The sequence below is a fragment of the Talpa occidentalis genome, unplaced genomic scaffold (assembly GCF_014898055.3).
Source record: "Talpa occidentalis isolate TD23 unplaced genomic scaffold, MPIMG_talOcc4v2.1 talOcc4.9, whole genome shotgun sequence".
Classification (NCBI taxonomy): domain Eukaryota; kingdom Metazoa; phylum Chordata; class Mammalia; order Eulipotyphla; family Talpidae; genus Talpa; species Talpa occidentalis.
Window position 1 is genome coordinate 92955767 of NW_023605305.1, and position 14659 is coordinate 92970425.

The 14659-nt window shown below is 40.8% G+C and overlaps 1 long non-coding RNA gene across 2 annotated transcripts in view; it reads left to right on the forward strand.

Annotated features, from left to right (window-relative positions):
* LOC119235710 (uncharacterized) overlaps positions 1-14278 on the forward strand; it is a 101086-nt gene extending 86808 nt beyond the window's left edge. The window contains exons 6-7 of one of the 2 annotated variants that reach the window (XR_005122895.2): positions 13395-13492; positions 13985-14278. This is a non-coding gene — a long non-coding RNA (uncharacterized LOC119235710). Of the gene's footprint in view, positions 1-11268; positions 11568-13394; positions 13493-13984 lie in introns of those variants that run through there. The other variant, XR_008550332.1, reaches the window with a different exon arrangement.
* The last annotated feature ends 381 nt before the right edge of the window (positions 14279-14659 follow it).

A 14659-nucleotide genomic window follows, 5' to 3' on the forward strand; every position in this document is an offset into this window, starting at 1 on the left:
TTGGCCAAAGATATGAAATTTTGTGACCTACAGGGCAGCAACCAAAACACAACTTATGCCTCTAACGATATGACCATTGTAGCTCATTTCTAACCTGGCTAACTTGCTTAATTCTATGTTCATCTGGCTCTTGAGTTTCTTGTAACCACAGAAAGACAGGCTGCTCCTTACGTAGATGTAAACACCAAATTTTCTTGCCAGCTTGAGAAGGACCCCAAGTCCCTCTGTAAGGCCAGGATTTACCCCTTTAGTGAAGAGTCTGTCATGCTCTGACAATAGAAGCTGGGGCAGCCTCGGGGTACTTGGGAGCTTGAGGCAGCAACTATTTACCTAGTGGTGCAGAATTACTTCTAGAGTTTAAGGACTACTTCATGATGCACATCCATTAAATGTCAACCCACTCTATACTATCCTGCTAAAGTCAAATTTTAAAATGTTCAGATATGGACCTGGAGTTCTGTGCTGGCATGGTGACCTTAATTTATCAGTATGCCTGAATCTCTAAAGGTTAAAGAGGAAGAGAGCCAGGCATGATCATGCTGAGTGTCTTTCTGCCATCTGGACTCACAGCAGCACAGCTCCTCTGGTGCCTTCTAGACATTTGTCTCTTGTTTCCTGAGTGCTTCTAGAAGCTTCTGCTCACTTTTCTGGGCTAAAATCTCTTGATTGATGCCTTGTTTAAGAGTGGTCTCTGGACTCAGAAATTGGCATGTGACATGCCAACAAGTGGTGGCTTAATAATGATCAAGATATGATTCAAGAGATGATGGCACCCATTTTGCCGCCTGAAGTAAGGTGGGTCGTTTAGAGTAACCTAGTTATTCAGTTGTGATACTTTCTAGAAAAGTTTACTGCAAGTCTTGCTGAAAGGAAAGAATCTTTGTGAAAGCATATGGAAGTCCCTCTGGGTCTTTTCATGACTTTAGTGACAAGGAATTTAGTGACAAGGAATTTACTTCATTCCTCGATCTGCTTGTAAGTTTGCATTTGAAATGTCTATAAGCAACTGCAGGTGCATCCAGATGAGCGACCTACTGAGGCATAATTCTGAGGTGATGCTCCTGAATAAATTACTCAATTAGATGACACAGGAACATGTACTGTTTAGGGTGTGCTTCAGAAAGCTTATTCTAGTCTTCCTAAACTTGTGATAGATATTCTTTTGTGACTTTTAGAAGATGGGATATAGGAGGATAAATTCATTCTAGGTAAAACAACACATGTGCTCAACAAAACATTATTAAGCACCAAATCTGCTCAGCACATATATAAAAAAAAGAATACTGAGCCAGTGTCCTGTCATCAAGAAATTTACCATCTAATTGCAGCTCTAAGCATAGCACCATGAAATAAACAAAGAACAGGACACTATTGTGTCCTGTTAAGTAGTAAATAGTGCTGTGTTAAATAATATGGAAGATTCCAAGGGCAAAGAAATGTGCATATGAGTCTAATCATATAAACAACCATCGAACCCATAAATAATTACTGTGCAGTGATTGTATGTAGGGTACCCTGCTGGTTTCTATGTGGGACCACAAACAAATAGAAACCCACTCATTGCCTTCAGGGAGCTTGCTTTGGCGTGACAAGAGAGAGAGGCGCCCTGGAAATAATCACCCTTGCTGCGATTCTAGATTTCAAGCACTTTCAGTTCCAGCAAATATTCCTTTCCTTTCCACTTCCTTTTTCTTGTTTAAGTTTCCTTTTATTTTGAAATTGAAGGAGCAAAATAAAGTGGTTTGGCTGAAACAACCTTAGGGAAAAGAAAAGCGGAGTCTGTATCAGTTAAAAAAACAAATGCTGAAATCTTAAACCAGCCTGTCCCCCTCCCTCAGACAAAGCAGAGAGCAGACTAAGGGAGGAAGGGCACAATGAAGATTGGGCTTGGTGGTGCTCAGCGGGTTTACAGCAAAGGTCCACTTTCAGTGTGTGTTACAGGAAAAAAGGTAGCGTTTAAATTGAGAAATAATCACATGCAGGTTAACTCCTCCCCCACCAGGGTTGATACCAATTGTTCCTTTCCTTGGGGGAAGTGATGATTTGGAACAAGAGGATGGTCCTGACTCTCTTTTGGCTTCTGCTTTCAGAAGCAGGCTGGGGGGTGTCATGGCGGTACCTTGGTTTCTGCTCACTTATCATCCCTGAGAGATGGGCTGTTTTCCACTATTTGTTTTCTCCCTCTGCTCCTGACTTCCAAATTCACATCTCCAGTCTGGCTCAGACTCTGGAGCTCATGACTTCAGTATCCAGTGCCTCTTCCGTCACTATTTCACAGGCCTCTCAAGCTCGTGTCAGGGAGTGCTCCCTTCTCCTCACCAAGCCTTGAAGTTTCTGTCTTAGTAAATGCTACTGCTGTCCTCTCTGAGACCTGGGAGATATCTTGATTTCCGAGTCACTCTAGTTCCCAACATAGTGTCACTTACCGGATCCTTAGCTCTCACCTCCTCAGAATTATCTGTGCTTTCCTTTCTTTGCACAAAGACTGCCTTAATTCACTTCATACATGCTTCACTAAAATTCACTAAAATTACCCCAGTCTTAAGGTCGATCTTCCTTTCAATCCACTCTTCTCAGTTAACATTCGAAGACAAATGTGATCAAGCTATTTCCTTGTTTATAATCCTTCAAAAGTTCCACATTCTTGTGAGAATGAAAGATGGCCTTTTCAGTTTATAGTCTTTCTTTTTCAGCTCATGTGATATCTTTATGGCCATTTCTCTTCTTCCCTACACACCGTACGTACTCAATTCACTATGTTTTCTCTTCCTGCAGTCTTGGTGTAAGCTACTCCACCTGAAAATTTCCTTCCTCTTTCACTAGCTCGATTCCATTATTTCTTCAAAATTTCTGTGATATCACTTCCTCCAGGAAGCTTTCCTTGCTTGACCTTCTTTACCATCACTCATCATCACATGCAGACTACCATCTTCAGTGTTTTCTTCATGACATTATACATTAGAATTGTTTTGATAGATGATATTTGACTTTAAACCTCGTGAAGCAAAAAATACATCTCTTTCATTTGTATCTCCAAAGTTTAGCCTAACCCCCAAATACTGGAGTCAGTGACAGTTTGCTGAATGAAAGGATGGCATAAGACATACTATTAGGTAATCAGTAAGTGATAGATGATTCTGGGGGGGAAGATCTTAGTGCTCTAGAGAGAAGGGAAGTGGCAATGGTTCAGGTGATATAAAAATCTTGAGTCAAAGTGCAGGAGGCAGAATATCAGGGAGCTTGGGAGAGGGAATCAGCAGGTGTTTTAGAGGAAACTGCCCAGTTAGGTGGTGGTCAGATTTTGGAGGTGGTCTAGGTCAGCCACCAGCAGCTTCTTTTCATTGAATCATGAAATCTGCCACCACTTAATGCTAAATTGCTGTCAAATGGATTTTTTATGGAAATGTTTATTAAGTTCTAACTGTGTGCTATATAAACTATATAGCACATATATAAAAATATAATTTGATTATATATATACACACTTATATACACACACATATATAAATAAAATTTGGTTGCGCTATGTTAATTCGGACACGTCAGCTAGATTGCATTCCTCTCTGAAAGCAAGAATAGACTTTTCCAAATTCCTTGGTCATCATTTTTAAAAAATGTGTTCAGCCAATATTTATTAAGAATTTGCTGTGTTTGGAGCTGTGATAGATATGTACAAAGGATATGTGATGTTTTGGGTAAGATGAGGACAACTCCAATAACAAATATTACACCACCACATGTAAGTGCTCTGTTGAGCTACTGAAATGGTGTCTGGGGAGCCTGGATGAAGAAGTATTAACTATTATTGAGAACATGAAGATGAAGAATTATTAAATATCTGTGGGGAGTCAGGACAGACTCTTAGAGGTAAGGATGTATTCGGCACTCACTAACCCCATGGAGAGCTCTCCTGTAAACATCGGATGGGAAGACTCCCCATTTTTTTGCAGGGCTTCCTATGGCTCCATAAAGATGTTTGTTTCTACTTGGAACTATTCGCATAGATGGAAAACTATTTCATATAAAATGAGCCCTTCTATCCATGTTAACTCATTCCAGTCCTGAAACTATGCAGAATAAATCAAATTAAAGAATAACCTTATCATTTTCCAAGAACATCTTCCAGTACTTTTTTAAAAAAAGATTTATTTATTTATGCATACAAGAACTGGGGTACAGGCCAGAGGTGTAGGGGGTGAGAGGATTCACCAGAGACAGAGTTGGGGGGAACAGAACAGGCAGATTGACTGAAATACACTGCTGAGGGGAGTAGCGGGTGAGACAGGAAAGGTCTGCTGTGCCCTGGCCAGGGATCAAACTCCTGCTACAGAGCCTGGGGATAGCGTCACAGGTTGCATCTTAACCCCTTGCACCACCAGGGAGGCCCTCTTCAGTACTTTTATTTTTTATTATTTTTAAAAAGATTTATTTATTTATTTATACAAGCACTGGGTACAGTCAGAAGCGTGGGAGGGTGAGAGAATTCACCAGAGCCAGAGCGGGGAGCAGAGCAGGCAGAAGGACCGAAGTACACTGCTGAGGGGAGCAGTGGGCGGCAGGAGAGGTCCGCGCACCATGCCGGACCCTCCTCTGGTGGTCAGGGAGCAGCCGGGAATCGAACCAGCGCTGCAGAGGCTGCGGGCAGCTTCGCAACCCAGCGCTCAACCGCTGCGCCACCGGGGAGGCCCCTCTTCAGTACTTTTAAACACTCCTCATTTGATCTAGTCTCCAGACAATTTTTAGACATGTTATAGTGGGTTTCCCTACTTCCTGGCATATTTCCAGAATGACTGGATGTCTTGTGCTCATGTGTATAAAACAGTGTTTAAGCTAAACAAATGCAGGTAATATCATCAAATGTTAAATGTTGCTCTCCAGAAAGGAACCTAAGATGAGTAAAGTGCATAGCCATTATGTCCCCCCAAAACACCGCCCATCTACTGGAAGGGGCTGCTAAGACTTACCTCATCCAGACTCCTCATTGTATAGATTGTGAACAGAGATCCAGAAAAATAAAGTGGCTTTACAAATGTGCACAGTTTATTCCCCCGATCTTTGTATGTTTCTAGCTGATATCTGAAGATGGGAGAGTTTGAGAGCTCATTGAAAGATGAAAGTGAAATAATTATTTATCCTAATTAAAGAAGAATCTAAAATACTTGCTTAAAGCATTTGCCAAGTAGCTGTTGATATAATTAATGCTGTTGCTTTTTCTCCCTTTCCTCAAAGCCTTAGGGATTATCTTCTCTGACCTACAGATTTGTCTGCTATGGACAATCTTGTATGTTTGTGATTTATTGGGTAATGATTTATATTTGCAAGGGAATGCTTGACTGGCAAGGGCTGGGTTAACTCAGCTAGAGAAGCTTGCTAATGAAGCCAAGGTTGAGGGGTTTTGTCCCTCTGAGCCCCTTAGCTTTGTCTGATCCTTAGCTGCGGTGTTGCCCCTAATCTCCATGGGTTGTCTCACAAGTGTGGGTTTTTGAAGGCAGTAAGGTGCCTGGATAGAGTAAAGAAGGATCATTTCTTCCAAATGTCACCCACAATGGAAGTCATATGCGTCATATTAATAATAATGATGATAATTATTATAGCTAAGATACACAACACTAAATATGTTACTAGGATCTTGCAAGTGTGCTTATAAGGAGACATCTTAATTAATTCTCACAGTGCTATAAAGTACATACTACTATTCTCTCTCTTTTAAAGAAGGGAAAAGTGAAGCTTGGGATAAACAACTTGTTTCCTGTTTGATGACTACCATGTGATAGAATCTATGTAGGATTTGAATTTGAGTCCACCTGCATCTGCAGTCTAGTTGAAAAGCCCAACATTACCAGCCTGAATGACTGATTAAGCATTGGTTATGTCTGAGTTCCAAGTCATATGTTAATTGGTCTCCCTTTATTATTAGTGATACTGAGAGGCATTACAGCATTCTGCTAAAGAGCATGGATTCTGAGTCCAGAATTCGTCAGTTCAAATTCTAATTGTACCACATGTTAACTTTGTAACCAAGACTAAATTATTGGCTCTCTTTGTGCCTCATCATTCTCATCTGTATAATGGGAAAAATAATAGCACCTAACTCCTTAGATTTGTTGAGGGTAGATTAAATTAGTTAATACTAATAGAGGTTTAAATAGCAGCTAGTATTTGCTATTATTACTAGATGATGTAAAAAGGAACTAACAGCACCATCTTAGTCTTTGAAAAATGTGCTTGCTTATGTCATCTTATTCCAGGCAGCATCAGTTCCAAACCATGAGTCTGCACGCTCACAAAGGGAGGGTGAGAAAACTGGGCATAAATCAATACCCACTGGGGACTGCGTATCGAAAATTACTCATGCATTCCTAAAAAAAAAAAAATTGAAGAAGGTGGGCACCCATGTGAAAGTTTTTCTTCACCTAGGCCCTCTCCCTCCTTCTTGAGCATGCTGGGAAGTCATCAGTCACAGAAGGCGGTGTGCAGTGTCCTTCGCCGGGATTGCAGAGCATGTATATTGCATTCCCTCCTGTGGCCAACCTGCTCCCATGCTTGTTATCTAGCTCCAGCCTCCCATTAATAGAATCCCTGGGGAAAGAGTGGTTTCCTTACATTAGGTAGAAATGCCTTTATTAATGATAAATTGATGAAGAGCTGCTTTTTTACATTAGGTGAATGGTCCTTTGATAATAGGGGTTGGAATTAGACCAAGGAGATTTTTCTAGGAGAGTGAGAAAATACTAAAATACTTTTTTTTTCTTGTCTGTTACTAGAAAGTGACATAATGAAGGTATTTTGGTCTTTCATTTTAATAGGACAATTCAAATTCTATGTTCGTGACAGGTGATTTTATTTCTGTTTTCTTTTACTTTGTCTTTTAATAGTTGATAAGCTTCAAGATCGATCTTAGGTTTAATCAAAAACCATGGCCCATTGGTGGTCCCACAGATGTGCTCCTCAGGCCCCATCCTGCCCCTCATCCAGTTGGGTTTGGTGGTGAGGGCATGCTTTCAACCAAATTCTTAATGTCTTCTACATTGAGGAGTTAAGTTACCCTCTCTGGATGGGTGTGTATATAGGGGTGTCTTCTGATTTGGTTTAATTTGAGATACTTGTGTCCATGTGACCTGATCCTGGAGAAAGAGTAGAAGTCTGGATGACCAGTAGAACTATAACTGGTTGTTCCCTATGGAAAGCCATGTGGAGCACCTCAAATTACTCAAAATGCATCTACCACATGACCCACGAATTATACTCCTAGGAATCTACCCAAAGGACACAAAAAACATTAATTCAGACACTTGCACTCCTATGTTCATCATAGCTTTATTTACAATAGCTAAAATATGGAAACAATCTCAATGCCCAAAATACAGATGACTAGATCAAAAAGATGTGGTATATATATCTATATTTATATAGATCTATCTATCTATGTATATATACACAAATGGAATAGTATTCAGCAATCAAAAAAGATAAACTCATGCCATTTGCAGCAACATGAATGGAGCTGGAAGGTATCATGCTCAGCGAAATAAGTTAGAAAGAAAAAGAAAAATATCAGATGGTTTCACTTATAAGAGGAACATAAGGAAACCATACAAGGGATCAGGGAAATAAAGACAAAAATTGCAGGCAAACTATAAAATGGAGACATTTGTCATGGAGGAGGGAGGGAAAGGGATCAAAACAGGAGGGAAGAACAATAGATAAGAGTCTATGGTGATGGGGCCTCCCCGGTGGCACAGCAGTTGAGCTCTGGGTTGCAAAGCTGCCCGCAGCCTCTGAAGTGCTGGTTCGATCCCCGGCTGCTCCCCGGCCACCAGAGGAGGGTCCCACTTGGTGCGCAGACCTCTCCTGCCGCCTGCTGCTCCCCTCAGCAGTGTACTTCGGTCCTTCTGCCTGCTCTGCTCCCTGCTCTGGCTCTGGTGAATTCTCTCACCCTCCCACACTTCTGACTGTACCCAGTGCTGGTATAAATAAATAAATAAATCTAAAAAAAAAAAAGAGTCTATGGTGGTGATGGTTCATGGGTATCTTGGTGGTGGTAATTTTATGGGGACCACAACTGAGAGGAGAAATCAAACAGTGTACAAAAATGAAAAATGATGTAAAAATAAATAAATAAATAAATAAATTACCTAGATTAAAAAACAAACAAACAAACAACTGTAACTGGTTGTTGAGGCTCTTTGGAATCTTACTAATACCCTAACCAATCTGGTCTTTGCTTCAGGTTGAAAGAAAAAGATCACTTTTTGGAGCTGAGGGATAGCTCTATTTTCTAAGGAGCTTATTTCCTGGTCACAGATGCCTTGTTCCTCATGATTACCTGGATAATGGCACACTCAGGGCTGGAGGCCTAGTTACACAGCCTCCTTTGCTGGGATCCGTGAGACATTTGAGAAAGAGTCTTCTGCCCCGAGTTAAGAGCCATTTGTAATCTTCTCCAATGACCTATAAGAAAGAGGAATGTCTGGAAACTCCTCAAACTATACAAACTGCAAGTCAATCAAAGTAATGCAGGCTTATTGATTTAGCCACAGGGCCTGTATCAACAAGCAGATCTCTGTTCGGGATAAATTTTTGAAGGCAGGTACTTTGAATGCAATTAGTATAGCTTACATATTTGAAAAAAAATAATAACAGTGTTTATATTCTGTTTTGGTTGAATGATTATTGACTCATAATAAATTGCTTCTTTGTAGGATTGTCATTTTTTTTAGTTTTTCCCCCAAAGTGTTCAGAGAAGAGTAAATCCTGGGTAAGGATGTTTTGGGGGAGAATTAAATACTGACTGAGTAATGCGTGTTGGGCATTGTGTTTGGTATTTTACATAAATTATTTTTTTTAAGATTTATTTATGCATATAAGAACTGGGGTGTAGGCCAGAGTTGTGGGGAGGGGGTGAGACGATTCACCAGAGACAGAGTGGGGAACAGAACAGATGGATCTACTGAAGTACACTGCTGAGGGGAGCAGTGGGTGAGACAGGAGAGGTCTGCTGTGGCATGTGGGTAGCTCCCTGGCTGGGGATGGAACTCGTGCTGCAGTGGCTGTGGATAGCTTCATAGTGCTGTAACTTAACCTCTTATGCCACCAGGGAGGCCCACATAAATTATTTTTTAAGGACAACTTTGTGAGGTAAATTTTTAAGTCAGTTTTTTAGTCATTTTACCAATAAAGAAACCAAGAGTTATGATTCAGCAGTTAATACAGTGTTGAGCTGGGAATCTAACCAGTCTGACTCTTGAATTTACTATGCAGTGTGGGGTTGATGAATTGAAAGTTAAATTTGAGGCAGGTTTTGAGAGTTGTGGGCCATTGGATAGGGTGCTGCACTGAAGAGCAGCTGCAGAGCCCACTTAATCAAGTTTTTAAATTGCACCCTTTGTATGAACTGCCTCAGGCACAAGGCAGCCAGGGAACTTGTTTTAGCAGAATTAAATTCTTTTTTTTTTTTTTAAAGATTTATTTATTTATTTATACAAGCACTGGGTATAGTCAGAAGCACGGGAGGGTGAGAGAATTCACCCGAGCCAGAGCAGGGAGCAGAGCAGGCAGAAGGACCGAAGTACACTGCTGAGGGGAGCAGCAGGAGAGGTCTGCGCGCCACGTGGGACCCTCCTCTGGTGGCCGGGGAGCAGCCAGGGATCGAACCAGTGCTGCAGAGGCTGCGGGCAGCTTCGCAACCCAGCGCTCAACTGCTGTGCCACCAGGGAGGCCCAGAATTAAATTCTTTAATGGATTTTCCTCCCCATACCCTGAGAATATTTCTGGTCTAAGAGATACCTTTGTTTTTCCAGAAGATCTGTTCCACATAAAAGAACACAAACATTTCTAGTCTCATGAACAAAAGAAATGAAATAGGCTTTATTATTATTTTTTACTGCACATCAGGCATAAAGGTACTTCTTAATTTCTTTCTTGGCATGAAGCTGGAATTGTGCATGAAATGACTACCTTCAAACAAAGCCAAGGAAGGGGCCACCTTGGTGGTGCAGAGGTTAAAGACAGTGCTATCAAGCTACTGTCAGCCACTACAGCACAAGTTCGATGCCCCAGCCAGGGAGCTACCCACATGGTGCAGCAGAACTTTCCTGTCTCACCCGCTGCTCCCCTCAGCAGTGTATTTCAGTCAGTCTGGCTGTTCTGCGCCCCAATCTCTGGCTTACACCCCAGTTCTGGATGCATAAATAAATCTTTTTAAAAAAGCCAACAAAAGTGACATTGTAAGTGTTGATTATGCTTTGATAAATGGACGAGCAGTTCTGCTTGTCAAACTTCTCACACTAAAGGGTTGACTGTGGATTTGAAAGTGGGGCCTCTCCCTCTTCCTCCTTTTAATATATGGAGCTTAAATATGAACATTTCAGGTGAAATAAAAGTTTCAGACTTGCAAATTTTTGTCAGGAAATCAAAAGGAACAGAGGGTTGCAGGGAGGGGGGATGCATAGGAGATAAGAACACCTCTTAGTGTCAGCAGGATGGAAATCAACAAGATAATGAGGATTGCTAGAGTAAATAATTTCCATTTTATCCCCAGTAAGGATATCCCTCCCTCACCTTTCAAATTCCCTGCTTACCTCCTGCACATCCAAAACAAATGATATCTACTCTTCAGTCCTGAGAGCCCCGAAGTAGGTGTAGTTATGGATTCTAAAGTGTTTCTCTCTGGGGCCCTCTATCTTAAGCTGGTAGATCATGGGCATTAACATGTATGTTGGTTTTATACTTGTTTTGCAAAGCCCTATTTGTTTTTATCATTTGAATTTGTGAGTGTAGTAACACCTCCCAAAGTGTATTTGGTATTCTTATCTTGGGGATTCATGATAACTCTGGAATTTCTGCAGAAAAACAAGAGGTTCTGTATAATGTCTCCAGTTAAAGCCAGCATAAATGCAAAACCAAGTGGTGAGGTTGTGTATACTCCCCCATTTAAAAATGCCATTTATTTTTTTCTGTTTCACTTCACTAGCACAGATTATGACACGTCTCCGGCCCACATCGCAGGAAGATATTGCATTTTTAAAAGCAACACTCTGATTATATGGCATGGGTTTAGCCCTTGAAGGGAAAGGACTCTAAGAAAGCTGCACTAAATTGCTTAAGTGCCATAGACAGATACCCCCCAAATCCTTTTTATTGTCATTGTTCTCCCGTGGAGGGGAATGTTCGGACCAGCTAGCCATCTGGGGCGTCACTGGTCACTTCGTTGGCTTGGTGTAAAAATGAGGCACATAACCATATAATAGGCACTTCTTTTTCTTTCAGGTATGTGGGAAACACCTCAGGTTAAGATAAGTTCAGCACAAAGACCCAGCACTTTCTGGGATGGCCATCGAAAGGAGACCCCGGCAACTCAAGCATCAGTGAAGTGTAAATTGCCTCTGGAAGCCTCCACTGCTCATGTTCCTTCATACTCCTCTGTTGGATTTAGAAACTTGGACTATGTTGCCAGCATAGTTAGTACTTGAAAACAAGAAAAGGATAGCCTTATCTGTCCTCAGTGATATTTAATGGAAAAACATCTCGCCTGCGTACGTTTTAGTGGAGAATCAGGTGGTATATGACCTCTTCTTCTTGATAGAAGACTAACAAGAAGGGAACACAGTTATGTCAGTTGCTCTGGGAAAAAAATGACAGATTAGGCAACATAACAACATTTTTGTCTAAGATGCTTTTTTAAAAAGAAAATCATATACCATCACAAAGTTCACTTAACCCTGTTTATTCATTCCATCTCATTTTGCAAAGAATTTAAAAAGGCTAATATTTTTACACATTGGGATCTATAAGTTTTTTTAAAGAATTATTTATTTATGCATATAAGAACTGGGGTATGGGCCAGAGATGCAGGGGAGTGAGTATTCACCAGAGACAGAGTGGGGAACAGAACAGGCAGACTGACTGAAATACGCTGCTGAGGGGAGCAGCGGGAGAGACAGGAGAGGTCTGCTGCACCATCTGGGTAGCTCCCTGGCCTGCTGGGAATCAAACTCATGCTGCAGAGGCTGTGTATAGCTTCACAGTGCTGTATTTAACCCTTGGCGCCACCTGGGAGACCCCCTGTAAGTTCTTTTATTATATCTGATCTTTGTTGAGAAAAAAGCTGATTCTATTTTCTTCCTTCCCTGGGCTAGAAATCCTGGAGTTGAGGCATTGTGTTGTTTGTAAATTACATTCCCAATACCTGGAACTGTGCCTAGCACACAGGAAGTGATCCATGAATATTTGCTAATGAAATGGGTTGATTAACAGAGACAAACGTAGAGTAGCAAATACTACCTTCATAGGGAGGGAGAAGGGTAATCAGATTTAGTTAGCTGACTGTGGAACTTATTTAAAGAGCTACAGAATGTTCTGTCCACATGACTTGGAAGGTTAAGGAAATGTGTTCAGGTGGGCAACCTCTGGATGTTGCTTTCATCAGTACATCCAGTCACTTGATAAATGAAATTTGAAATTAGTTTTCCACATCAGTTTACCAAATACTAAGAGTTACTTCATCTCTTATGCTAACATGTCTTGGATTTTTACTTATTCTCCTCTTTGTGGTGTCTTCTTATAGTAAAATTAGTTTTTTTTTTAAGATTTTATTTTATTTATTCAAGAGCTGGGGTACAGGCCAGATGTGCAGGAGGGTGAGAGGATTCACCAGAGTTAGAGCGGGGAACAGAACAGGCAGACTGATGAAATACACTGCTGAGGGGAGCAGCGGGTGTGACAGGAGAGGACTGCTCACCATGTGGGTTGCTCCGAGGCGGGTGGGGATCAAACCGGCACTGCAGAGGCTGCGGACAGATTCACAGAGCTGTGCTCAACCACCTGCGCCACCAGGGAAGCCCCAGAAAAATTAGTTTAAGCCTGACTAGTGTGTTCTAGATTGCTAACTGGTGGTCAATGTAACTTATCTTCCTTGAAACATGGTAAGCTTTATTTTCAAAAGAAGTAATTTATAAAATAGTGTTTATTTTGAAATATAGTAGTCCCTCTTATCCAGTTTCATTTTCCATAGTTTTAGTTCCCCATGGTTGAAAATATTACGTGCAATAAAATATTCTGAGAGCGCTCACATTCACTTAACTTTTATTATAGTGTATGGCTATAATTCTTAGTTATTGTTGCTAATCTCTGTTACTGGTTATTGTGGTTAACAGTGCCTAATTTATACAGTAAACTTTATCATAGGTCTGATGTCTAGGAATAAACGTGGGATAGATCATTGGGTATTGTCTGTTGTTTCAGGCATCTGTCTGCTCAGAATCTTGGAAGGTATCTCCTGAGGATAAGAGTAGGCTACTGTAATATGTTCTAGTTTTGTAAAAACTAAAAAGGAACCAACAGTATCATCTTAGCCTTTGAAAAATATGTTCATTTTTACTGTTGTCTTATTCCAGGCTGCGTCACTCCCAACTGCAAGCCCGCACACTCTCAAAGGGGGCAGAAAAGCTGGGCAAGAACCAAGTCCCACTGGGGAATGTATCTTGAAAATAAGGTAAATATAATGCACTTTAAAATATGTCTATGGATAAAATGAATATTTGCTGAACCATATGTATCATGATGCTCTTGAATGAAGAAAGTAGATATTTATAAACTCCTATTGTCAGGTTGTGTTCTTAATCCATAAATTTACAGAGGCAAGCTTTCCTTGATCAGCTGTATCTGCTCACGACGTTGCACCCATTTCTCCTACCATCAAAAGGGGTGCAGGAAAAAACTAATGATAAAACCTTCCTGTGTCTTTCCAATTAAGTCTTTAAACCCCACAGCTGAGGGCCAGAACTCCTAAGGGGATGTTTTTTCCAGGCTGTGGTAGCAGCGGGATCGGTGTGTAGATAACCTGTCCCTTTTCTCCAAGGTCTCCTTTTCTCTTAGCTTGTTTCTCCATACAGGGGGACCATGTCAACTCTATCACAAATCTGTTTTTGCATTTGAATATATACTCCATAGAGTTCCTTATTTTTTATAAGTTTCTCTCTGACAGGTAGACTCAGACAACATCTCTCCCTAAAACCGAAATGTTGATATAAATATCTGAAGAAAAATTCTAATCACAGCATACATTGAACAGGCTCACTGATCTTGTATACCTGGAAAAAGATTTTCAAACAGACTTTGTCAGCTCAGCCTTGGCAATCCTTGTCAAACAAAAGCATGCCTAAAGACACATTTCAAAAGCAAACGAGGCAGCACTTGCTAACCTGCAGAAAATCGAAAAGGAATGCAGAGGCCAAGAACAAACAGAATAAGAACCAATGAGAAAGAGAGCACAGTTCTGAGGAACCATTTCAGAGAACCAAATATGTTTTTTAAAAGACCACATCAATAATTAAATATCAGCAAGTCAAATTCTATTTTTTGCTTGCTGCGATTGTCTCAAGATTTGTAATGAAGAAATGATCAATTCAGCCTCAGCAAAAGAGCTAATACTTACAAAGAGGGTTGGATGATGAGAAAAAATGGTGGCAGAGGGAAAGAAATCTTATTTTTGACTTGCACACAAGTTTAGTTATCTTCAATGAAATCAGAATTTAAACATTTCAATTCATGGCAGTTTTGGGTAGTTTTAGCAGAATTTAAAGTCTATCTCATTTTTCTTAGAGGTGAGACCTTGTCTCTCCTGGTACTTAGTGTGGGCTCACTGCACAGTGATGTGATA